Here is a 24,774-nt window from a genome sequence, read left to right as displayed (position 1 = left end):
ATAGCTAACTGCCGGGGTCCTGAGGGACGTCTCACCTTTATAGGATGTCTGGGAGTCACATTCTTACAGCAACTGAGGGAGGCATGCCCAGTCAGTCCCCACTTTACAGATGAGGAAACAGACTCACTGAGGTTAAGTAGCTCACTCGAGGTCACCCAGGCAGTAATGATGGAGCTGGAATTGAACAAGGCTCTGACTCTCGCCAGATTCCATGCTTTCCCACTGCCCCATGAGTCTGTTTTGCCAAGGTCAGGAAGTTTTAGATCTTTTCATCCTGAGATGCATCCCTCCCAGCCCACCCTGGAGGGCTCTACAGACAGCTCAGGGTCAAAGAGACAGAGGCCCATGCCCTCTTGACCTTGTTATGTGGCCAGGCAACTCCCAGTTAGGAAAAGGTGCATTCTTTCCCCTCCTCTCATATTACCCAGCCTCTGGCTTCCTGGAATTTTTGTTAAAATTCCAAATCACTTGGCAATAAGTCCTCTTCCCCACAGTTTTTGCAAACAAACAGGAATCGAGTACCCTTCAGCTTCCAGACCGCACACTTTCACACCCTTTCTCGCTTTAAATTGGTGCCAGGGCCCCTTTAGGAGAAAGCAGATCTGAGAGGAAACCAAAAGTTAGATATGTGCAGGCCAGCCAGACGGAGGTTGTTACTCCCTGGGCCAAAGCTCATCTCTGAGAGAGGCAGAAACGACCCCCAGGCTCGGTGCCAGGAGATCTCAGCGCAAGTCACTGGCCTGGCACTTCCTGTGCGACCTTGGGCTCACACTTACCCTCTCCAGAGTCCCAATTTTCCCATCTCTTAGAGGAAAATAATAATGCCCTCTACTGAGAGGGTCAGATGAGATCACATATATGACGAAGTTTTATTACTATTACTATTTAATGAGCTAAAGGTCAAGTTTGTTTAATAAAACTTCAGTGGATGGAAAGGTTCTGTATCTGTGCTCTCCAATTCTGAAGTCACTAGCCACAGGTGGCTACTAAGTACTTGAGATGTGGCTAGTGCTACTGAGGAAGCGAACTTTTAATTAAAAAAAAAATTGTTTTTCTTTCTTTCTTTCTTTTCCTTTTTTTTTTTTTTGGTTCAGATAGAGTGGGAGGGAGAGAGAGGAAGAGAGAGAGAGAGAGAGAAACATCAATGTGAAAGGGACACATTGAGTGGCTGGCTGCCACCTGCACGACCAACCAGGGCCGGGGACAAACTGCAACCGAGGTATGTGCCCTTAGCGGGAACCGAACCCGGGTCTCTCTGGACCGCAGGCCAACGCTCTAACCGCTGAACCAAACTGGCCAGGGCTCTTTATTGATTTTTAGACAGAGAAGAAGAGAGAGAAACATGGATGAGAGAGAACATCGATTGGCTGCCTCCTGCATGCCCCCCACTGGGGATTGGGCCCACAACCTGGGCATGTGCCCTGACTGGGTATTGAACCGGCGACCTTTTGGTGCATGGGTTGATGCTCAACCAGTGAGCCACACCAGCCGGACCAAACTTAATTTAATTTATTTTGGTGAGCTGAAATTCACAGAAGAAAATTAACCATTTTAAAGTGAATAATTCAGTGGCATTTAGTGCATCCACAATGTTACGCAATCACCACTGCTGTCTGGTTACAAAGCATTTTTGTCCTCCCCCAAAGGAAACTCTGCCCACATGAAGCCATTTCTCCCCTTCCCCTTCCCCTCGTCCCTGGAACCACCAGGCCGCTTTCTGTCTCCATGCATTTGCCGCTTCTGGACACTTCATATAAATGCGATCACATAGCATGTGACCTTTCGTGTCTGGCTCCTTCCACTTAACAGAATGTTCTTGAGGTCCACCCTGTTGTAGCGTGTATCAGTGCGCATTCCTTTCGAATGGCTGGGTAATAATAATTTTAGTTAATTCAAATTTAAATAGCCTCGTGTGGCCGGCGGCCACTGTGTTGGACAAGCAGCGCCTCTGGAACCCTTCCCGGCAGGTGAGGAAACAGAACCTCCACGTACCTGCTGATACCTAAGCGTACCGGTCGGTGGCAGACAAGGAGTAGCCTGTGAAGGGCTCCGCAGGTTCCCCAGAGGAGCCTGGGGCTGTGGCCAGTGACTGCTGTGCCGCTGCCTTATGTACGCCAACTCATTCCACCCTCGCGGCAGCCCTTGGCGTTGGTCTGTCCTACCATCGTCCCTGGTTTACAGAGGGGAGGACTAAGGCTCAGAGTGATTAAGTCACTTGCTCAAGGTCATACAGCTGGCAAGTGGGAAGGGATGGGTCTATGAACTTGGGTCTGGACCTTTCCTAGGGCTGCGCAGTCTTTTTAGCCTGATCCAGGAGCTGTGCGGACGGAGGCAGATCCAGGACCCAGATGCACCCACACAGACCCGCACACCATGAGGCAGGCTTTCTGGTCACGTCTCATGTCTGCCTTTCTGAGCTAAGAACTGCCTGGAACCTGGTGTCTCTTTGGGAATCAGGAAAGGGTGGCTGATGGGACACCTCGGAACAGGACTAGGGAGTAGCCTCCATCAATTCCCCATCGTTTATCAATGAATAACCTGGCTTGTCGGGGCTCCTGGGGCCCTCTTTGGGCCCCCCACTATTAATTGATCTGGGAAGGAGACTCTGTTAATTGCAGACGCAGAGTAAACAGGCTGGGATAAATGGGGCTGATAGCAGAGAGCTTTCCTCGGTGCTGCCCTTTGCCCTTTGGGAAGGGGCAGTGGGAAGAGGCAGAGAGGGAAGGGGAAGGAGTGGTCCTAGGAATGTCTCTGGAGTGGGGGAGGGAGGGCCGGCTCCCTGGGGCCCGAAGAGTCTGAATGTCCTTCTGGAAGTAGAGTCCTCTGCTGGGCTCCCTGCCTGCGGTGCCCTGCCGAAGGGATGGGGGCCAGTGAGCCTCTGACAGTCATCTCTTTTCATCCCTCCCCTCGTCTGTCCATGTCATCATCCCTCCCTTTTAACATCCTTCCTTTTTCCCATTCATCCACTCCCCCGTTATCCATCTGTTTATTTCCTCCTCCTCATTTCATTCATCCATGCTTCCCTTGTTCTATCTACTCCTCTGAAAGTCCACCCCCACCTTTCCTCTCTCCCTCCCTCCTTCCCTCTGTCCTCCCCATCTCTCACTCATCTTCACATCTTCCCTTCCCCCTGTGTAGTGACCACGTGCTTCTTGAGAAAGCTAGGGAAGAGATCGGTAGGAGTCCTCTGAGCCCAGGTCATCTGAGATCGGTGGAATCCTCCCTGGGTTCCGAGTCTGGGCCCTGGCATGGCCCTGGCGGAGTAATTGCTGACTTCAGACATGCTGGCCACTGGCTCAAGGTTAGATGGAGTCTCCGTCCCACCTGACCCCCTTACTCAGTCCTAACCTGTGACCCTGTAACTCAGGCCGGCTTTCTCTCAGAGCCGAGCCTGCATTTGGGGCTCATTCTGTGAGCAGCAACACACATCAACATGAACCCATTAGTCTGAGTTTGGGGTCTGACCCCCTCTGGGATCCCAAAGCCCATACCCCAGCAGGACATGAGACAGTCCCGATGGCTCAGTTGTTTCATCCTAACAGTGCCGTGTGGAGGGCAAAGCAGAGATTGTCAAACCCCTTTTACAAATGTGGAAATTGAGGCTGAGTCCTTATAGCTGGGCAAATAAATCCCTGAACTCTCTCTCAAATGACTCAATAAAATGATGTCAAACCTGCAACCCTGTTTCCAAACCTCAAATCTGTGCCCATTTTATAGATGGGGCACCTGAGGCTGAGTGAGGAGGTGACTTTCTAGGTAGCCCATAGGCTGTTTGGTGGTGAAGACGAACTAGCAATGTGGGCAGCTCGACCCCAAGGCAGGCCCGGGCCAAGGACTCCAAGGGCTAACAGTGGCTGAATGCAATAATAACTGCTGTTTACTGAGCCCCTATGCAGTGCCAGGCACTGTCCTGGGCTCTACACATCTCAGCCAGTTCCTTCGCGTAGGAGAGCAAGATGGCAGCTAGAGAACAGACCGTTTTGTTCCCTTCTCCTCCTGCTCCCCTCCCTCCGGCCTGTGAGCTCAGGTTGATCTGGGGGGCAGAATATGTCCTCCCAGGGCCCTGCCACCACCCATTAATCCCTAACTGCTGCAGCTGGGAGATAAGATAGCACCAGCCCATTAATCAAGGCTGCCTGGCAGGGAGGCTGGGGGTGGGGTGAGACAACACCACCTCCCAGGTGGAGATAAGTCCCCTCCTCCTGGCTCCCACAGGGGTCCAGCAGTGGAGGATGCTGGGAAGTTTGGCCTCAGGTTCCAATCCCAGGTATCTGGGGGGTGGAGTGGGCGGAGCCTAAGGAGGCATGGGGCAGGGAATGCTGGGAGAGGCAGCGCCTGTGTGCAGGCCACATTGAGAGGAGCCCAGAGACCTGGGTTCCGGCTTCAGTGCTCCCTCCGCTGCGTCTGATAAGGCACTGCACTCTCTGGGGCTGTCTGAACGAGGGGAGAGGGACTGGACTAGATGACCTTTCACCATGAGCTTGCTCAATGACCAGTCTGAGGGGTGGGCTCACCTGGCAGCAGGGAGAGGGCAGAGGCACTGCCTTGGCTAGGGGACAACAGGCTGGGTGGGATTTGTCCCAGAACCTGTGTTAGTCACCCTCACAGGAGAGCAACTGGGTGGTGGCGGCTGGAGGGGGACAGCAGGGAAGAATGGGCTCTTGAGCCACGGTGTACGTCAGGGGCCGTGACGCACCCTGGTTACGGACCTGGGTGCTGGACTCGTGCAGTTTGAGTCAAGTCCCGGGCCTGCTACCTGCCTGTGTAATCTTGGGTGGGTTCCTCAACCTTCTGGCGCTTTGGTTTCCCCATCTGTACAGTGAAGATGATAGCATTTCCGTCGGATTTTGTTAAGGAAATAAATGTAAGGTGCTTAGCTCAGTGCCGGGCAGATTCAAGTGCTCAGTAAATGTTCGTTGTTATTCCTTGTCTCGTGGCAGCTGCCGGGCCTGGACTCTTCAATCTCTGTGACCACAGATAGGGAGATTGGGGCAGCTGGACCCCAAAGGAATTGCTGGCTTCAGGATGCCAATGATAAAGGGTATGAGTTATATTTTTATGACTAATAACAACAAATTTAAAACAGCAAACATTTATTATCCCAAGCTTCTGGGAGTCAGGAATTCAGGAGTGGCTCGCAGGAGCAGCTCTGGCCCAGGAGCCTCAAAGGCCGCAGTGGAGATGTTGTCCGGGGCTGCTGTTGTCAGAAGGCTTGCTGGGGTGGAGGGTTTGCTCCCAGTTCACCCAGGTGGCTGCTGGCCACAGGTCACAGGGGCAGCTTGCGTGTCCCCAGGACATGGTAGTGGGCTTCCCGGGGGGAGAGAGGGGGTGGTCCTGGAGGAAGTGCAGCACCTCTCATGGCCGCTCCCTGAAGTCACACGCCCTCACTTCTGCCTTTTCCTGTCCACTGGAAGGGTCACTGAGGCCCGTCCACACTCAGAAAAGGGACGAATGTCAGAGACAGACACGTGCAAAACATGGCAGTAACCACAACACTGGCAGCTACTCTGCCCAGGTGCTCTGTGCTGGGAACTCGACACATGTGATGGTGAATCCTCACAAGTACTTTCTACATCGGGAATTATGTTTCTTTTATGGGTGAAAATACAGTGGTTCAGAGAAGTGCCCATAGTAATGTCTGCTCCTGGGGCCAGGCCATTCCCCACCGCCAGCTTCGGCCACCCCAAGCCAGCCTTGGCGTCGAAGCCACAGTGACCACCTAGGGTAACAAGGTCTCCTCGGATGAAGGGTTAGAAACAAGTTGTCATGCACACACGTTCAGGCTATGTGAAGAGCAGGGATTTTTAGAGCCACAGTCACCTGGGCTTGAATTCTGACTCCACAGCTTCGTGCCTCAGTTTCCTCATCTGTGCGGTAGAAGTGAGTGTCCATCCTCATGACTGCTGCAGGAATGGAAGAGGTATGTATGTAGTGGATATGTGCTGCCGTTATTATCATGGGGTGGGACCAGATAGGTCTCAGGGCTGAGCTGCTAAAGGGCTGTCTTCCCCCTGGTGGAAGCAGTGTCCCCCTTCCTAGTCTGGAGTCCTCCATTCAGGCCTTGCTCGGCAAAGACAGAGCATCTGAGGCATGTTGTTGCTTTGCCAGCCCTGAAGGCAGGGGCTGAGGCCAGGGTGTGCAAGCCTGCGGGCAGGGGTTCCCTCGCTGCAGCAGGACTGAGCCAGGGTTCCTGGGGGAGAGTTCCTGAGCCTCTCCTGACTTCCCAGCGTTTCCAGGGTCTCCAGTCTGGAAGGGATCCCCATGCACTTTCCCACTTCCACCAGCAGAGGGAGCGGGTGCTGTGTCTGGGAAGCTCCAGGAGGCCTGGCAGGGGGTGCTCCTGGGTGGGGTGGAGTAGGGTGATTGGAGTAGAGCTGGCAAGATTGGGGGCTTTGCCCCCACCCCCGAGGGAGTAATCTCTGGAGCTCTAGAGTCCGGGAGATGGGATCGTGGAAAAGGAAGAGGAAGGATGGTGTTTCCTGGGCCTGAGGTTTCGGATCTCAGTCCCTGCCTCCCTTGGGATACAGAGAAAGAACTGAAGCCATTGTTTTTCCCTCCATAGTCCATTCAGCACATGTCGTTGAGTACCTGTTGTGTGCCTGGCACCCTGACAGGCACTGGGAGCCCATGTCAGAGGTGGACTTTCAAAGGGCTGACATTTGAGTCGGGGGCTAGGACAAGGCAAGACATACGACTGGAGTAATTGCAAATGTGACGTAAGGATGGAAGGCTGGGAAAGGCGATGCCTGGGGCCCATGCTCACTGCTCACCTAGGTGACCAGATGGGATTGAGGTGGAGCCAGACTGTGAGTCTGGGAACTGCCCTTCTGAGCCATGGGCTCCTATCCTCACCAGAAATCACTGCAAGGCACCATCAGGACCTGGTAGTGACAGCAGGGTGGGCATTTAATCCACTAGCCTCCTGCAGGATCATCCATGGAACAAGCCTGCTGGAGGCCTGGAGTTGGTCAGGACTGCCTTCTAGTCTGGCTTGGTCACTTACCAACTCTGTGACCTTGGCTAAGACACCTGCCTTCTCTGTTTTGGTATCTGCAAAGCAGGGATAAGGATTCCTACATAGTGTAAGGACTGGGATGTGTTCCTCCTAGCTCCTCCTCTGGCCAGCTGTGAGGCCTTAGGCATATGTGTTAGTTTTCTATTGCTGCTATAACAAAATTCCACAAACTTAGCAGCTTAAAACAACACATATTTATTATGTGACAGCTCTGTGGGTCAGGAGTCCAGGCACAGGTTAGCTAGGTCCTCTGCTGAGGGTCTCACAAAGCTGTGATCAAGGTATCAGCTGGGAGTTAGGGTCACTGAGGCTTGAGGTCGTCTGCCAAACTCATGTGATCTTTGGCAGAATTAATTTCTTTGCAGCTATGGAACTCATGGGGGTTGCATCTTCAGAGCCAGCAGGAAAGATCTTTCTGCTGTGTCACCTTCTGTAAAAGAGTTCAGCTGATTAGGCCAGGCCCACCCAGGATCATCTGTTGGTTGTGACCCCTTTGGGGGTCAAACGACCCTTTCACAGGGGTCGCCTAAGACATAACAGTAGCAAAATTACAGTTATGAAGTAGCAACGAAAATAATTTTATGGTTGGGGGGTCACCACAACATGAGAAACTGTATTAAAGGGTTGCGGCATTAGGAAGGTTGAGAACCACTGTTTTAGATGAACTCAAAACCAACTGATGAAATATTCCATTGTATTTGCTGGTCCCACCCATTCTGAAAGGGAGGGCATTTATTTAGGCCATGTACACCCAGGGGCAGTAATCTTGGAGGCCATCTTAGAATTACCAACACGACAAAAATATTTGTAACTAATTATCATGTAATAATCAGTAATAATAATTTTTTAAAATCCTCACCTGAGGATACTTTTCCATTTTATCTTCGGATAGAGTCGGAGAGGGTGGGAAGGAGGGAGAGAGAGAAAGAGAGAGAGAAAGAGAAAACATAAATGTGAGAGAGACACATCGATTGGTTGCCTCTAGGGCCAGGGACAGAATCGCAACTGAGGTTCATGCCCTTGACCGGAATAGAACCTGCGATTCTTTGGTCCGCGGGCCGATGCTCTAACCACTGAGCAAAACCGGCCAGGGCAGTAATAATTATTTTAATTTATTCTTAAGTTTTGAAAAAACAAACACAGAAGAAATGTCAGGTTTAAAGACATTGTTCAAATTCAGTTAACTATTTCACAAAACTGCATTGCAGTTCTCAGCTCCTACTGCATCCCGTTTTCCATTTTACACACAAGACAAACCTCCACGTGGTCCTTAGAATGACAGAATTGCAGGAACTCAAGTTCTGCTGTTTTGTTTTCAGACTCAATGGGCTCTCATTTTTTACTTTGAATTAGCTGTTTAAGTGCAGAAATGTGCAGGACCATAGGGTTTGAGGCACAAGCTGCACCTGAAGCGAGTGTGAATGATTCTGAACAGTTAGGAACTTATTCTAGAAACACACCGGCGGGAAGCGAGCAAGATATCCTTGGGCAGGTGAATGGATAGACAGTGGTCCATTCAGACAACAGAATATTATTGAGCGAGAAAAAGAAGTGAGCTCTCAAGCCATGAAAAGACCCAGGGGCACCTTCACTGCTTATTGCTAAAGGAAAGAAGTCATCTGAAAAGGCTACATACTGTGGGATTCCAACTAGATCACATTCTGGGAAAGTCAAAGCTGTTGAGACAGTAAAAATACCTGTGGTTTCCAGGGGCTCAGGGAGGGATGAACAGGTGGAGCACAGGGGATTTTTGGGCAGTGAAACTATTACATATGATACTAGAATGGTAGGTACATTACACATTTATGAAAATTCATAGACCATACAGTGCAAAGAGTGAACTCTAATGTAAACCACGGACTTTAGTTAATAATAATGTATCAATATTGGTTCGTCAATTGTAGCAAATGTACCACATGAATGGAAGATGTTAATAACAGCAGAAACTGTGTGCACTCAATTTGTCTGTAAACCTAAAACTGCTGTAAAAATAGTCTGTTAATTATAAATAAAAAATCCACATGCGTGGCTACATTTGTGTGTCACAGGCTGGCCAGATGCCAGGAGCTTTCTGAATTGCTGCCATGCAGAATATGATACACACGAAAGGATAAGTAGTAAAAATGTGCCAATTGGAAGTTGACATGCATTAAAGCCCCAAAGTAACCACAGTTCTTGTTTAGAACTAAGTTCTTGTTTAGAATTTAGGCCAGCAAAATATTATTTTTTAGAGAAGGGGTATTTTATCTGATATAGTTTAATCCTCACCGAAGATTTAAAAAAATTTTTTTACGTTTATCTTCAGATAGAGCGGGAGGGAGAGAGGGAAGAAGAGAGAGAGAGAAACATCGATGCGAGAGAGACACATCGACTGGTTGCCACCCACACGACCCCACCAGGGCCGGGGACAAACTGCAACCGAGGTACATGCCCTTAGTGGGAACTGAACCTGGGACTCTCTGGTTTGCGGGCCGACGCTCTAACCGCTGAGCCAAACCGGCTGGGGCTTATCTGATATAGTTCAAAATTGCTGCTTGGTGATAATAAAATGGAGACCCATTTTTGGTTTATTTTACTAGTGATTTTAAATGATCTAAAATTGCGCTTCTGTGTTGCCTGCACTGGGGTGGACCATTCCCACAGCCCTGCTCTCGGTCCCACGGCAACAAGTCAGGGATTCTCCATCTTCCGACAGGGTGTCCCTGAATGACGCATCCTATGTCACAAGGCCTTGCTAACAGGCAGGAAAGGAACCATTTCTTTCTTTACAAAAAATATGTTTTTTGTATTGATTTTTTAGGGAGAGAGATAGAAACATGGATGCAAGAGAGAAACATCGATTGGTTGCCTCCTGCACACCCCCCACGGGGAACTGAGCCTGTAACCCTGGCATGTGCCCTGACCGGGACTCGAACCAGGACCTCTCAGTCCATGGGACAATGCTCGACGTTGGCCAGGCAGCAACTATTTCTTTTCTCATGTGCTTTTAAAAACTTTTTGTATTTAATAGAGTCTATTACTATTATTTTAAAAAAATCCTAACCTGAGGATATTTTTTCTATTTATCATCAGATAGAGTGGGAGGGAGGGGGAGAGAGAAACATTGAAATGAGAGAGACATATCAACCGATTGCCCCCCACACGACCAGACCAGGGCTGGGGATGAACCGCAACTGAGGTATGTGCCCGTGACTGGAATCGAACCCGCGACTCATTGGTCCGTGGGCTGACGCTCTAACCGCTGAGCCAAACCGGCCAGGGCTGGACTTCGTTTTTTAAGTGCCGTTTTAGGTTCACAGCCAAACTGAACACAAAGTACAGTGTTCCCATATATGCTTCATTTCTACACATGCACAGGCTCCCCGCCATCGACATTTGGCACCATAGCGGTGCATCTGTTACAATCGATGAATCTGCATGGGTACATCCACAGTTGACATCAGGGTTCACTCTTGGTGTTGTATATTCTATGGGCTTGGACAAATGTATAATACATGTAACCACAATTATAGTATTATGCAGAGTAGTTTCACTGCCCCCCACACCCCTGTGCTCTGACGCTTCACCCCTCCCTCCTCCACAGCCCCTGACAAGCCTTGTTCTTTGTGCCGTCCCCATAGTTCCGCTTCCCAGAATGTCATGGAGTTGGAATCACACATAGGCAGCCTTTCAGATCGGCGCCTTTCACCTAGTGCTACGCACGTTTCCGCCACGTCTCTTCGTGGCCTGATGGCTCACTTCTTTTTCTTGCTGAGTAATATTTCATGGCATGGATGTGCCACCATTTACTCATCCTCTCATCTCCCAGGCTCCTTCCTAAGCCAGGCACTGGCAAGGGGAAAGGCATGACCCCATGTGACCAAGTGACAGGTGTCAGTCCTGGGGCGGGGGAGAGTCCAGCCTCCTCTGAAGCTCAGGCTGCCTAACACACGAACACATTCTTCAAGAGTCATTGAATGAGGCTGGGATGGTGACCGACAATGTTGCTCCAGGGGCCATATCTTTTTAAATTAATAAATTATATTTTTGTCTATAAAATAATTCATTTTAGAAAATCTGCATTAAAAAACCCCACAAAAAACCACTTGCCCTGGCCGGTTTGGCTCGGTGTCGGCCTGCGGTCCAGAGAGACCCGAGTTCGGTTCCCCGCTAAGGGCGTGTATCTCAGTTGCGGTTTGTCCCCGGCCCTGGTTGGGTCATGTGAGTGGCAACCACTCAATGTGTCCCTTTCACGTCGATGTTTCTCTCTCTCTCTTCCTCTCTTTCCCTCCCACACTATCTGAACAAAAAATGGAAAAATGTCCTCGAGTGAGGATAAAAAAACAAACCAAAACCCCACTCAATCACAATCCCAATTTTTAGTGATTACTATTATTAGCGTTGTGCAGCAGCTCCTTCAGGAGTTTTCCAGGTAGTTGTAGTGACACACATAATGAGACAGTAATCTGGGACACTTTCTCTTCCACTTTTGGCTGCGGCATGAAGACAAAGTTACCACGTGTAGAAAGAGTTGTAGGGCAGACACTGTGGTTGAGAACTAGTGAGACGGCTCCTCTGTATTGAGGGCAAACGAGGGGTAAGAACTTGAAATTTGGGGGAATTTTGAGAGAATGTGCTGTGAGCCCCAACTCCTTTAGAGGTCCCCAACCCCAAGGGGAAGGGGTTCCCCTCATCTCAAGCCTGGTAGGACGGGCTTCAAGGAGACCTATTGGAGAAGCTGGTATGTGTCACCTGGGGTTTGAGGGGCCTAGGAGGCCGTGTCTTATATAAACCCAAGGAGTCTAAAGGTAGGCGGCTATGGCTTTCAGCTTGAGAAGGCAGAGCAGAGAGAGTAAGAATTTAAAAAATAACCACAGCTCTGGCCAGTTTTGCTCAGTGGTTAGAGTGTCAGCCCGCAGATCAGAGAGTCCCGGGTTCGGTTCCCGCTAAGGGCATGTACCTCGGTTGCAGTTTGTCCCCAGTCCCCACTGGGGTCGTGTGGGTGGCAGCCACTCGATGTGTCTCTCTCACTTCAAAGTTCCTCTTTCTCTTTCTTCCTCCTGCTCTATCTGAGGATAAATGCAAAAATGTCCTCGGGTGAAGATAAAAAAAAACAGAAACAAAAAACTCACAACTAAACCTTTGGGAGCCAACTCCACTTTTACAGAGGGTGAGGCCAACAGTGCGCATGTTCCCTGTGGGCCAGCTGCGGGCTGTGAGAGAGACAGGAGGCCTAGAGCTGCTTTAGATTAGGCTTGAGACAACCATGGGTGATGGGACCCCAACCAAGGATCAGCGGGACTGGGTCATTGGGAACCAGGTGTTTAAGTACAGTTTAGACCTTCAGAGGGACTTTTCTCAGGCCTGAGCTCTGTCTCCTCAGCTTCCTCAGGCTCCTCCCATCTGGTGTCACCACCTTCTTTCTGTGGATGCTTTTCCCCACCTCTTCAGATTCCAGAGTCCCAAAGCCTCGCTCCTTCCTGTTTCTTGCAAAACTCTGCCCTCTCAGGGTTCAGCCAGACGTTAATAGGATCTCTCTCTGCCCAGACTTTTGCTTGTTAAAAATTAGGGGAGGGCTTTGACAAGGAAGACAAGTTTAGACATTCTATATCAGGGCTGTGACTAGTGTTTTACTTAAGGGCAGCACATCTTACTCCTGTAAACAAAACAAAACAAAACAAAAAACAAAAAAACAACATACCCACAGTGTAGATTCACATGAGGAATGCCTTGCCACATGCTTTTTATCCTTTCCTTTTGGAACTTCTACTAAAAATATGATAGACTTTTTTACTCTATCTTTTATGTCTCTTTCTCTCACTTCTGTATTTTCCATCTTTAATCTCTCTGGGTTGCATTTTGAATAGTTTCTTTAGACCTCACTTCTAGTTCACTAATCCTCTTTACATCTGTGTCTAATCTGCTGTTAACCCTATCCCTTGAGATCCCAATTTCATTCCTCCCCCCCTCCCCCCCCGAGCTAGAATTTCTATTTGGTTCTTTTCAAATCTGTTATGTCACTTTTTATTGTTTCTAGTTCCCTGCCAGATTTTTCAAGTTTGCCTTTTTATTTCTTTGAACATGGTAAGCACAGTTATTTTTAGTTTACATGGATAATACTGGTACCTTATGTACTTTTTGATCTGTTTCTATTGTCTGCTGTTTCCTTAGTTCTTCTCATGAACGTTGGAATAATATCTTGAAGCCTTGGATTCAAACTACAGAAAATATTTTTGCTGCAGCCAATTGCTGGGGTGTTACCATTCTAGGAACACCACAATTCAACACCAAGACTTGCTATTTCCTGGTAAGAAACTAGGGTACAAGCAAGGACTGTTTCATGCCAGGTTCATTTCCTGCCTCCTCTGCACCCCATTCCTCTGTGGTTCCACTTCTGGGTAGGGCATGGGTTTTCAGAGTTCCCACCTATGCCAAGCTCTGGGTTTTCCCTTCTTCCCTCCCAGCCCTGAGGATACTCAAAGCCCAGCTCCTGCTTGAGTACCTGTTTCTCCTGCTTGAGCAAATGTCCTCAGACCAAAGCAGCTTTGTAGGCTGGGCTTATATCTCTGGATTCTTGTTTTCTTCCAGATCTCAGCCCAGCAAATCCTCAGTAGTTTGAAATCTTTGGTGTTTTTTTAAAAAAAAGTGTTTTTCCAATTTTTGGCCCAACTTCCTTTTATTGTCCTCAGTGGAGAACTGGTCTGAATTACCTTGTTTACTGTGACCAGGAGTTCACACGATGAGTGAGTGATGTGACCTTACTACTTGAAAAATAGCAACCCTGGCCGTATTCACTAGAAGAGGCTTTGTTGCCTTCCAGGGCTCATTTCATCACAAAGAGACACATACTGGCCAAGAACACATTTGTCTTAGTCATGCAGGATGAGTATTGCCAGCCTCATATAGTTATTCTCTTGGCTCAAATTTTTCTCATGCCACAGGCAGAGGTAGCAATAGTCAAAGAATCAGGGGTCTGATTTCAGTCCTGGCTTTGCCACTCCCTCCTTTCCTGCCACGGATAAAGAAGTAACTTCCCCTTTGCTTTATCAATAGTGTCTCTGCAACATAGGATTAAACATCAGAGATAATGCCTGTCAAAATGCCCAACATGCTGCTTGACATATTTTGATGCTCAAAACTATTTGTTGAATATTAATCTAAACCAGTTACATGACTATATCAATTTAGTTGCCTATACTAGTAACATCTGCCAAATAACAATAGCTTTAAAAAAGCGTTCATTTCTCTTTGGTGTACAGACGTCTGGAGGCTGGTCGTCCAGGGCTGGGGTAGCGACTCCACATTGGTCAGGGCCTTAGACACCTTCCGACTTGCACCTCCTCTGGCCCTAGAGGCTGCTCAGGCTCCTGTGTTCAGGCAGCAGGAGGAAGACAGGAAAGAGCACCCTCCCATTCGAGGAGACCCGCTGGCAGTCCTGCACGGTCCACCTGCTTGAGCTCCGGGCTGGGCCTTGCATACGGCTCACAGCAGAGCTGCCGGCAAGTGGGGAAGTAGACTCTGAGCTGGGTGGTTCTAGGCTATTTGCAGGGTTCTTTTTCTGAGAAGACAATGAAAAGGGAAATTGGTGACTTTGGAGTCCTTTTCCTCGTTGAACTTCAGTTTCCTCTTTTATAGGTGGTGGTGGTGGCGGCACTGTGGGGATTTTGGGTGGTACCGTTCTTTCCTGTGCAGAACGGCTCTGAGGCAGCGCAGGACACTGAACCCCCCCGGGCCGCATCCGTTCACTGTCAGTAGTACCCTAGGCACGGGGACCATCAGAACAGCCTCACTCTTTCCTAACTGCCCAGGAACAGTACTACTTACTTCCTGTTGAGAATCCTTAGCCAAGATGAATCTAAAGTCCTTCTAGGAGTGGCATCTTGTGAGAGCCTGTAATTCTATAATGCTTGGGTCTCAGTAACTTGATCTGTTGAATGGGCAAGCAGAGGGGAGAAGAAGGCAATGCAAACGTCTACTTCTTTAGTCCTCCCCAGCTTTGTGGGGAGAAAGGAATCATTATGCAGCTAGAGTCAAGGTCATTGGCTCCCAGGTGGTCAGAGATGGAGAAAGGACAGAAGGAAGGAAGGAGTCAGGACAGAACTTTCCAAGGAATGAGAGGTAAGGGAGGCAGAAACCAGACCATCTAGTCCTAGGAGGGGCCCACTGCCCCTTGCCAAGGCCCTTTTCCCTGCCCTGGCATTAGAGGTGGAGGGAGAGCCAGCTCCCGAGAAGCTGGCACGCTAGCCTTCGTCTGTCATGATGCCCTCATCAGCGGCTCCCGTGTCCATTGGCAGGACCTCATAAGTGGGGCACGCCTGACCTTTAGGGCAGCAGATGCTACATCTGGCTGATCAAAGATCCGGGGCCCAGCCCCTTCCTGCCCCTAGTCCCCGCCAGGGGTGGCGGTTAGGAGGATCATGGTGTGCTCAACCCAGTGGGCTCTGATGGAGCAGAGGGAGGAAGTGTGAGGCTTGGGAGTCATGCTGCCTGAGTTCAAACCTGGTTCCCACACTTACTGTGTGACATTGGACAAGACCTCTCTGGCTTGTTCCCTCCACACAGTGGAGATACTAATAGTAGGCATCGCCCAGAGTTGTTCAGTATGAGCAGGGCACAGAGATAAGTGGCAGTGCTTGTCTTTCTGGGTGGAGCCCCACCTCTCGCTGTTCCTGGCCAGGTGACTCTGATGCATACTATTATGGCTTCTAGAGTTTAAGCAATTGCCTCAAGGTTTACAGTTGGCCAAAGCTTGTGCTCCTCATCACTCCTTGCCGGAGAGTGCTGTTCTGGGAGGGAGTGGGGAGTGGGCCAGCCAAGGCCACGGAGCAAGCACAGCCAATGTGGGTGCCACTCAGAATGGGACCTGAGCCCCCAGTTGCCCTCAGCTGTGCCCATCACAGGTCAGGAACTCAGAGAACCACCTCCATGCCACCTGCTCCTGTGCAGACAGAGACACAGGAAGCTTGCATGCAGTGTTCCAGTGTTGCCTTCAGCTGTATCTCGGAGCATGTGCGGGAGCCTGAGGGAGGAGCTGGCCCAGAGGAAGTAAATGGTCCTTGGAGCTGCCCAAGCCATAGGCAGGGAGATTTCAAGGGACCAATGAATGAGCTCCCTGATTTAGCTGGCGGCTCAGGGCCTGACTCGCTTGCTGCTGGGAAGGTTGCTGGAGAGGGTCTCGATGGCCAGCAGGCAGGGCTGAGCCCTGAGGGCACACAGTGAGGCCAACAGAGCCACCACTGGGGCACCTCTCACCCCCCTCCACAGAGCCCCCTCCTGCCTGCCCTCGGCTCCCTGTCCTGGGTGTGGGGAAGGAGAGTGAGGATAGTGGCCGGAGGGGGCAGCAGGGGCCCGTGGCAGACACGCTGGGTCTGAGCCAGAGACCCAAGCACCAGTCCTGGTTCTCATTCATCACACTGAGCACAACGTTTAAGCTAACAATAATTACGGCACTATCATTACAGATGCCAGTGAATAAATAATGAATATGAGCTAACAAGGAGAATAACTATTTGTTTTTAATGCTTACTATGTGCTGGGCATTATGCCAAGTGCTGTCTATAACTCCCTCCTTTAACCCTGCTAGTCTTAGGAGGAAAGTACCACCCGCCTTGGGTCCAGAGAGGAAACTGCACTGTGAGGCTGGGCTTACATCCCATTGACGGGTATGAACCATTTTGCCCTCCTGGACTTCCTCTTGCTCAATGATTTTATTTATTTATATTATTATTTTTAAAAATATGTTTTTATTGATTTTTTTTTAGAGAGAGAGGAAGGGAGAGAGACAGAAACATTGATGTGAGAGAGACACATCAATCAGCTGCCTCCTGCCCAGCCCCCACTGGGGATGGAGCCTGCAACCCGGGCATGTGCCCTGATGGGGAATCGAATGAGGGTCCCTCAGTCCATGGGATGACGCTCAACCCACTGAGTCACACCGGCTGGGCAGCAAATGATTTTAAATACTTTTACCCTGATCACATGACAGCCTAGTGATTAGAAAGAAATGAATAAGGGATGTGACAAGTGTTTGTAAGTTCATCCATTATCCCATCAACAGTGATTTATCAAACCCCTGTCTTGTGCTGGTTGCTCTTCCAGGGAACAGAGATGGAACAGTGACCAGCAGAGCAGGCAAGGTCTGCCGTGGTCCCCGTCATGGGGCCTGAACCCGAGCATGGGGGTGGGGTAGGGAGACACACAACACATTAATGAATGAAGTATGGTGATTCCTCATGGTGCTCAGTGCTCTGAATAAAATAAGACAGGTGACGGGACTCACCTGACCTCAGGGCTGGTAAGAGGAGCCATCTGAGCAGGTGACACTTGGAGTTGGAGCCCGCCTACTCAAAGAATGTTACCTGTAAGAGCAGAGCAAGGAAGGTCTGGCCTGTGGCTGGAGCACGGTAAGTCGGGGGGAGAGCAGTATGAGAGGGAGACAGAGTCAGGCCTTAAGAGTCTGTGGACACTGGCAGGCAGTCTGGATTTTATTCTCATGGTAATGGAATCCGGTTGTATCAGTTAGAAACACTTGTGTTGCAGAAAACTAGACCAACAATGGCTTACATAAATAGAAGTGTATCTTTCCTGCTTGTAAAGAAGCCTGCAGCCAGATGGCTGTTGATGCCAGTTCAATGGGTGACGACATTAGGATTGACATGCTCTGGCCTGTCCTGGCTGTGGCTGCTCTAGGTGTCACATCTACATCCAGGGCAGAGTCTGCTCACTTCTCAGTAATCAGAAACTGCTCGTAGCTGCAAGGGAGGCTGGAAAGGAAGTCAAGTTTAGGAATAGACTTCTCTGGCCCCAAGAGGGGAGGCAGGAAGGAGAGCTGGGGCTGGAGGCTGGTGCAGGTGAGCCAGCCAGTGTCTGCTGCACCAGTGTCTCCCAGTCGTTCATGGGTACAGGATGGTTTGGGTGGGGCCTGAGAGTTTGCTTCTTAAGCTCTCCAGAGATGCCGATGTGGCCGGTCTGTTGCCCACACTTTGAAGAACACGGGTAGACACCACTGGAGAGTTTTAAGTAAGAAAATAGTTACCTAATTTTTATGGTTGTGTAGTGTAGTGTAGGGGGCAAGAAGGGACACTAGGAAGCTGCCCTGGCTGGTTTGGCTCAGTAGTTAGAGAGTTGTGGGTTCCATTCCAGTCAAGGGCACATACCTGGGTTGCGGTTCAGTCCCTGGCCCTGGTTGGGGTCATGTGGGAGGCAATCAGTCGATGTGTCTCTCTCACATCAATGTTTCCTTCTCTCTCTCTCCCTCCCTCCCTCTCTCCCACTCTATCTGAAGATAAATGGAAAAAAATATCCTCAGGTGAGGATTAAAAACAGAGTCCAGAAACCACGATCACTTGGGTGGTTTTGAAAAAAAATTTTAAATTAAAATATTGTAAAACATAACGAAATTATCATTTTAATTTTATAATTCAGTGGCATTAAGTACATTCATAATGTTGTACAACTATCACAACCATCCATTTCCAGAACTTTTTCATCTTCCCAAACAGAAACTCGGTACCCAATAAATAATAGCTCTCCAATCCCCACTCCCTACTCCGTCTCTGACAACCTCTATTCTACTTTCTGCCCCTACACATTTGATGATTCTAGTAGTAGTATATAAGTAGTATCATACAGTATTTGTCATTTTGTGTCTGGCTTATTTCACTTAACATTATGACTTCAAGGTTCATCTACATTGTGAAAGGAATAGAGAACTTTATTCCTTTTTAAGGCTGAATATGCCATTGTGTGTACAAACCACATTTTGTTCATTCATTCATCTGTCCATGGATATTTGGGTTGTTCCCACCTTTTAGCTATTGTGAAAAATGTTGCTGTGAACTTGGGTGTGCAAGTATCTGAGTCCAGTGGTTGGTGTTGAGGTGTTTGGGGTGGGACCATCAGAACTTCAGACAGTAGGAAGAGAAGGCAGGAACAGAATCAAGAGTGACTTCTGGGCTTTGGCGTGGTGGTGGTGGCATGTATTAAGATGGGCTAGAAGTTGTAAAGAGCTCTACAAATAGCAGATAGTATCCTTATTTTATTCAGATTGTTTTAAGGAGTTATCAGCTATGAAATTGCCCTAATAAAGGGACCAGAACATCACTTTAATAACTCATGCATTTGGGGCCTGGGGACACAGGTTCCACATTCCTTCAGTAACTGCCTGATTTACATCAGAAGTTGGCAGACGATGGCCCAAGACCAAGTCCAGCCCACCACCTGGTCTTGTACAGCCTGAGAGCTGAGAACAGTCTTCACAGTTTTAAATGTAAATGTGAGAAAAGACCATGCAGCCCTTTAGCTAGAACAGTTGTTCAATTTTCCCTCTTGGCTGGTGAAACCTAAAATATTTACTGTCTGGCCCTCTACAGAAAATGTTTGCTGACCCCTGGCCTAAAATAATTGGTTTGGCTCAGTCTGAAGAAGTGTGCTCAAGTGGAAATGAAGAAAAAGAACAAAAAAACTCTCAGAACCCTCTTCACCATGGCTGACCGGCTTCTGTGCCGCCCCTCCTCTCGCGGAGTGTGTGCTGCTCACATGAGCCAGTCGCCACCCTGTCCCTCTGCAGGTCACTGCGGTTACCAGCCCTGTCGGTGAGACCGTGGACTGGATTAATGCCAGTGCAATGCTGGTTACCAGAACAAATGATTTATTTTAGCATCTGCATTTTAAATGGTGTCCGTGCTTCCCGGGAAGCTGTCTGGTTTAGGAAACTGCCCATAATAAATGCATGCAATACATTTATTATTTTGAACCTAAGGAAGGGTATTCTAGTTTTATAAGAGAAAATCAGTTTCTCCTCCCCCTCCCCCAAATACATGCTGCATAAATAGTTTGAAACAATGGTGTGAATGGTGCTAAATTATCAGCTTGCCAAAATGCAATCACGTCTTTTATTTTTCCAATTAATCATGCCAAAAAAAAAAAAAATCCATTTGCTAGTATCTTCCTAGTGAGGCTTCCTCTCTACTCAATTATCCAAGAATCCTCGGCGTTTACTTGGTTCATTAGACTCAGCCATGCTTTGAGGTGCTGAGTGGGAAGGTGTCTGGAGGGGGTGACAGGTCCATGCAGGGCCCCCGGCTTCCAAGGTTTGAACTGTTGTTCCCAGTCCGGGGTGGTCCTGTGCCTCCTCACCTGCTGCCGCAGGGATGCTGTGGCCTGGATCTCCTGCAGGGTGCAGGGCTCTTGAAGTTCTAATTGTTCCGGTTTGTTCTCACTGTGTCCAAGGGACTGGGTCCTAGGAGGGAGTCAGCTTCTGCCCCAAGCTGTGCCTCTTTCTTGAGACTTCAGGGCCCAGGATTAGAACTAGACTTTGGGCCTCTCTTTTTCGTGGCCTCTGTTTTTTGTGTCTGTGGTGTGATTTCCAGCAAGTTGATCTTGGCCAGCATCAACCCTCTTCCCTGGAGAACTTATTACCACATCCCTCTTGGAGGGTGCAGGGCTCGGGCAGGAGACGCTCTAGATCCTTTGCAAATTCATCGCCTGCTCCTCAGTAATCCCTTCTGCGTACCAAGGGAGATTGGGAGTGATGGTCTTTGTCAGGCCATAGGATGTCCAGGGCAGTGAATGTCTACTCACTTCAACTTTGCATAACCAAGAAGGGTTCCTGGGAGTCCCCCCCCCCCGAACATTGGTCCCCAAGTGATGTGCTGGTTCACCTGGCGGAATTGGCCAGCAGCTTTTGTTGTGCAAAGTTCATTTATTTATTCAACAAATGCTTATAAAGCATCACCTGTGTGCTGGGCTCTGTCCTAGGCACTTGAGACACACCCGTGAGCAAAACAGAAAAAGACCCCTGCCCTCGTGAGGCTACATGGGAGTATGTTAAGCTCTTCTCTGGAGTACAGCGCAGTGCTGAGGGCCGAGAGGTGGAAGGACAGGTTGCTGTGCACGTGTGTGTCCAGGGCACTGGGAAAGGCTTCACATGAGAAGAGACATTTACTGGAGTCTTGAATGCTGAGTGGGATTCACCAAGGCTCACAGGGACAGGCTTGGGGAACAGACTTCCCATTTTCTTGCAAATAAATCAGCTCTGGGTCACTCAGGGGAAGAGGCACCTGTAGGATGGGCTGGGGCCACTGAGGGGCTTTGAATGTTGTGCAAAGGAGTTTGGACTGTGCGTGTATAGCCTCATTTTCAGGGACCTCAGTAGTGAGCAACTTGGGGGACCATTCACAAAGATCTCAAGGTGAGTGGCGCCCTCTACAGCTGTGTCCTGCCTCTCCTCACTGGCTTGTGGTCTACCCCCGCTGTCCAGGGCTGGCTGTGCGGGTGCCTGTTGGAGGGTGCCCTCATGCGCTGTCTCATCCCTGACCTTTATGGTGATCGCACTGAATAACTTCTCTCCTTCCTAGGTGCCTGCATGCCACACCTCTTGATTTAGGACCGGAATTCATTAGCACCTGCTTTGTTCTCTCTCTGCGCATCTTCAAGGGCTCGGATGATTCTCTAGGTCTGTCTGTCTCAGCTCACAGTGGTTCTTTGTATATAGTGTTTCTGACTGTGGGCTCAGCCCCAACACTGGGGCTCTGAAACGGCAGCAGGTGGGACTTGGACCAGGTGTCCTCAAGTTTGGTCCTTGGACGATGTGAGCCTGCATCATCCTATTGGAAGAAAATGCAGAGCCCTCCTCAGATCTACTGAGTTTGAGTCTCCAAGAATGAGGCATGGAGTCAGCTTTTTGGACACTCCCCCCCCAATAGTTCTTACTGAGGACCACTGTACAAAACAGAAGCTCCTTAACATTTTGGGGAACTGGGGTGAGCTTTTATTGATTGAATTTCATGCATTTAGCACCCAGAGATAGTGGAACCTTGGCTCTGGCCTCTGCCTGCTGGTGTCTTAGTCTCCAGCCACTACCACGAGGCTGTTGTTCCTGGTGGAGAAGATGAATCTTTATTACTTAAAGCTGCGTCTCCTTCCCTGGGATGTACACCCTTCGGCTCCGGCTCTGCGCTCCGGAGTCACACCAAGCCAGCTCGTTGCTTCCTGAGGGCAGTCCTTCCGACAGCTAAAGGCTGCTGTCATATCAAGGCCCTTGAATTTTTTGAACGGTCTTTATCTATTATGATCTCTATTCACTTTGTTCTCCTGGGTGCTCTCCTGCATGCCAACTCTGTGCTAGGACTTTTTATGTATCTTTATTTAATCTTCCCAACATTCTGATAAGGTTGGCTTTATTTTCTCCATTTTACAGATGAGGAAATATAGGCCCAAGTTGGCGAAGAGACTTTCCTAATGTTACGTGACTAGTTTGTGCCAGAGCTGGGATTTGAAACTAAGGTTGACCAGAACATCGAAGCCAGAGCTATATTATGATTCCCATTTTACAGATGGAGAAACGGAGGCTTAGAGAAGTTCAGGACCTACCGAAATCACACAACATCAAGTGGTATAGCTGGGATGTGACCTTAGAGCCTGTGTTCTTAATCATTATGCCAAATACTGCCTTTCCACGTAATAATCATGCCTATGTCAGAACCTCGGCTGCTCAACACGGGGGCTGGCAGGCACACAGTCAGCAGCCAAAAGAAACCTGGTTAATATTATTATTGATATTATTCTGAGAACTGGACATTGCTCCTACCTAATATGAAATTTATATAGACACACCTATTTATGGACAAACATACCCACATTATACCCACATTATATCAAAGGGAATACATTTACAAACTTGAAATACTATAACTGAAGTTGCTGTTGTTGGGGGAGGGGAGGAGGTTTCAAAGCACCCTTGGGAGTGGCTGGTGCCGTTCAATACCACCAGTGTTTATTGAGCACTTATCACATACCCAGAAGAAGAGGGCCCTGTGTCAAATCTCATGGCTGTCTACTGACAGTCAACCCCCCTTTTACAGACTGACTCCGATTTTGTTTGGGTGTTGGGTGGCCATGTGCTTCATGGTCCTTCCCCATTAACAAAGGCCAGATGTTAACCATCTCGGACCTCTCACCCCTGATTGCACATTAGCATCACCCAGGGAGGTTTTGACACTATGGTTTGAGGAGAAGCATCCCAGACCAATAAAATCAGACACGCTCGAGGTGTGTGCGTGGGGGGTGGCAGGTGATTGTAATGTGCACTCCGGGCAGGTCTCAGCTAATTATGCTAATTCCAGTCCTCCTGCTGGCAGTTGCGTGAGGTGCCGCTGGCCCATGAGACATCGGGGGACGTGTGCCTCTCTGTTTCTACTCTCAACACTTTACTCCTGACACGTTTGGCCATCAGATGTGTGGTGGTTTTTCCTACACCAAGCAATTCTGTGACACCAGGTAGGTGTCCTGTGGATGTGTAATGTGCTGCGCTAACGATGTTGTGACCCTGACAGCTACATCACTAGGTGACAGCGATGTTTCAGCTCCAGCATAGTCTTATTGGACCCCTGTTGTATCTGTGGTCCGTCGCTGATGGAAAAGCCATCATGCAGCGTCTGACTGCAATCTGCTCTTATTCCTGGAGCTGCCCTGAGTTGGCACTGTTGTTACTTGCAGCTAATGTCATTCCTAGTTGTTATGGTCCCTAGAGAGCTTACGATGCTGCTGGGGAGAAGCTGCCGAGCATGGGAAGAGTTCATGGAGAAGAGGAGGGGAGGGGAAGGGGTGGGAGACTTGAGAGTGCAGAAGTGATTCAGAGCTTGGGCTTTGAAACCTACCTCTTCCACTTACCAGCAGTGAGACTTGGGGAACCGACTTAACCTCTCGGCCTCAGTGTCTCATCTGTTAGGTGGGATGGTATAAGGACCATATCATGGGGTTTTGTGAAGATCAGAAAGACATGTCGCCTGGTGTTTGGCATGTGGCAAGCTCTCGCAAAAGCTGTTGTGATGGTTATTCCTGAGGATGAATCGCTGTGAGAACCCCGGCTGCAGTCATGCTCCTGCCACCTGTCCTGACCAGCTAACGCGTCTTCTTCCCTCTGAGGTCTAGGCTCATCTGCTGCAGGCGTGTTGCAGACACCCCCTGGCAAAGCAGATCTCTTTCTTTCTGCTTGTGCCATGGCCTTGTTCTACGTGGTTCTGGATTTCAAGGCTCAGCTCTACCCTGAACCCAGCTTCCCCCCTTCACATAGATCCTGAATCGGTCTCCAGACTCATGGCTTTTTTCCTGGCCATGAATTTGGACTCCCTTGACTTACAGATCTTGAGGTCCCCATTCTGACCTGCCCCAGTGGGATGCTCTGAGGTTAAAACCTGCCTGCTGAAATGTTGGCTCAAGACTGCTGTGAGCCTCCGCCCCCGCCCCCGGAGCACGTCCAACAACAGAGGAGTGCGAACCGCCGGAGCCTGCCACAGTGAGAGATGCACCTGAAGCCTCGCGTATAATCTTTAATTCATGCGGACTTTGCAGCTGACTGCCTGACTGTAACAGGTCATTAGAATATAAAAGGTTTACACTAACTTACCATCTGGAAAGAATACAGAGAACTTCCATAGCTGCCCTATTGATTAATGCATGGGATGCATTTGCAATGACTCTAGCTATGTTTTAGTATTGGGCTGAATTGAAAAAGAGATCTCATTGCCCAGCAGGTTAGCTTCTTTCCTCTCTTCCAGGTTACAATATGTCAGAACCTCAGATCTCCGTAACTCTGTGGCTGTGAAGGGCAACAGTTCTTTTTGAGCCAGCTTTGGGTAATCATCGAAGAGAGACACCTGGAATAGTATCAAAGTGGTGGGTGTAGCAGGTAGGCTTCTGTTGGTAGGTTAGATAGCCCAGGAAATGCTGAGAAGTCATCCCTTGGCCAGATGATGCCTCCTGCTGCCCTCCAAGTCATT

The 24,774-nt window shown here is 49.3% G+C and overlaps 1 long non-coding RNA gene across 4 annotated transcripts; it reads left to right on the top strand.

Annotated features, from left to right (window-relative positions):
- Window positions 1–4,158: 4,158 nt before the first annotated feature.
- On the top strand, window positions 4,159–24,520 carry LOC118632342. Of its 4 annotated transcripts, XR_004960010.1 has the most exons (7): window positions 4,159–4,267; window positions 4,941–5,041; window positions 5,846–5,920; window positions 13,166–13,301; window positions 21,352–21,449; window positions 23,134–23,272; window positions 24,137–24,520. It is a non-coding gene; the product is annotated as an uncharacterized LOC118632342 (long non-coding RNA). The 4 variants fall into 4 exon arrangements; XR_004960011.1 differs by lacking the exon at window positions 21,352–21,449 and having other exon boundaries at window positions 23,119–23,272; window positions 24,137–24,519; XR_004960009.1 differs by lacking the exon at window positions 21,352–21,449 and having other exon boundaries at window positions 24,137–24,516.
- Window positions 24,521–24,774: the final 254 nt, after the last annotated feature.

Source organism: Molossus molossus, unplaced genomic scaffold (genome assembly GCF_014108415.1).
Source record: "Molossus molossus isolate mMolMol1 unplaced genomic scaffold, mMolMol1.p scaffold_m16_p_17, whole genome shotgun sequence".
Lineage (NCBI taxonomy): Eukaryota > Metazoa > Chordata > Mammalia > Chiroptera > Molossidae > Molossus > Molossus molossus.
The sequence above is the reverse complement of the archived record's forward strand: the minus strand, read 5'-3'. Positions and strand labels throughout refer to the sequence as shown.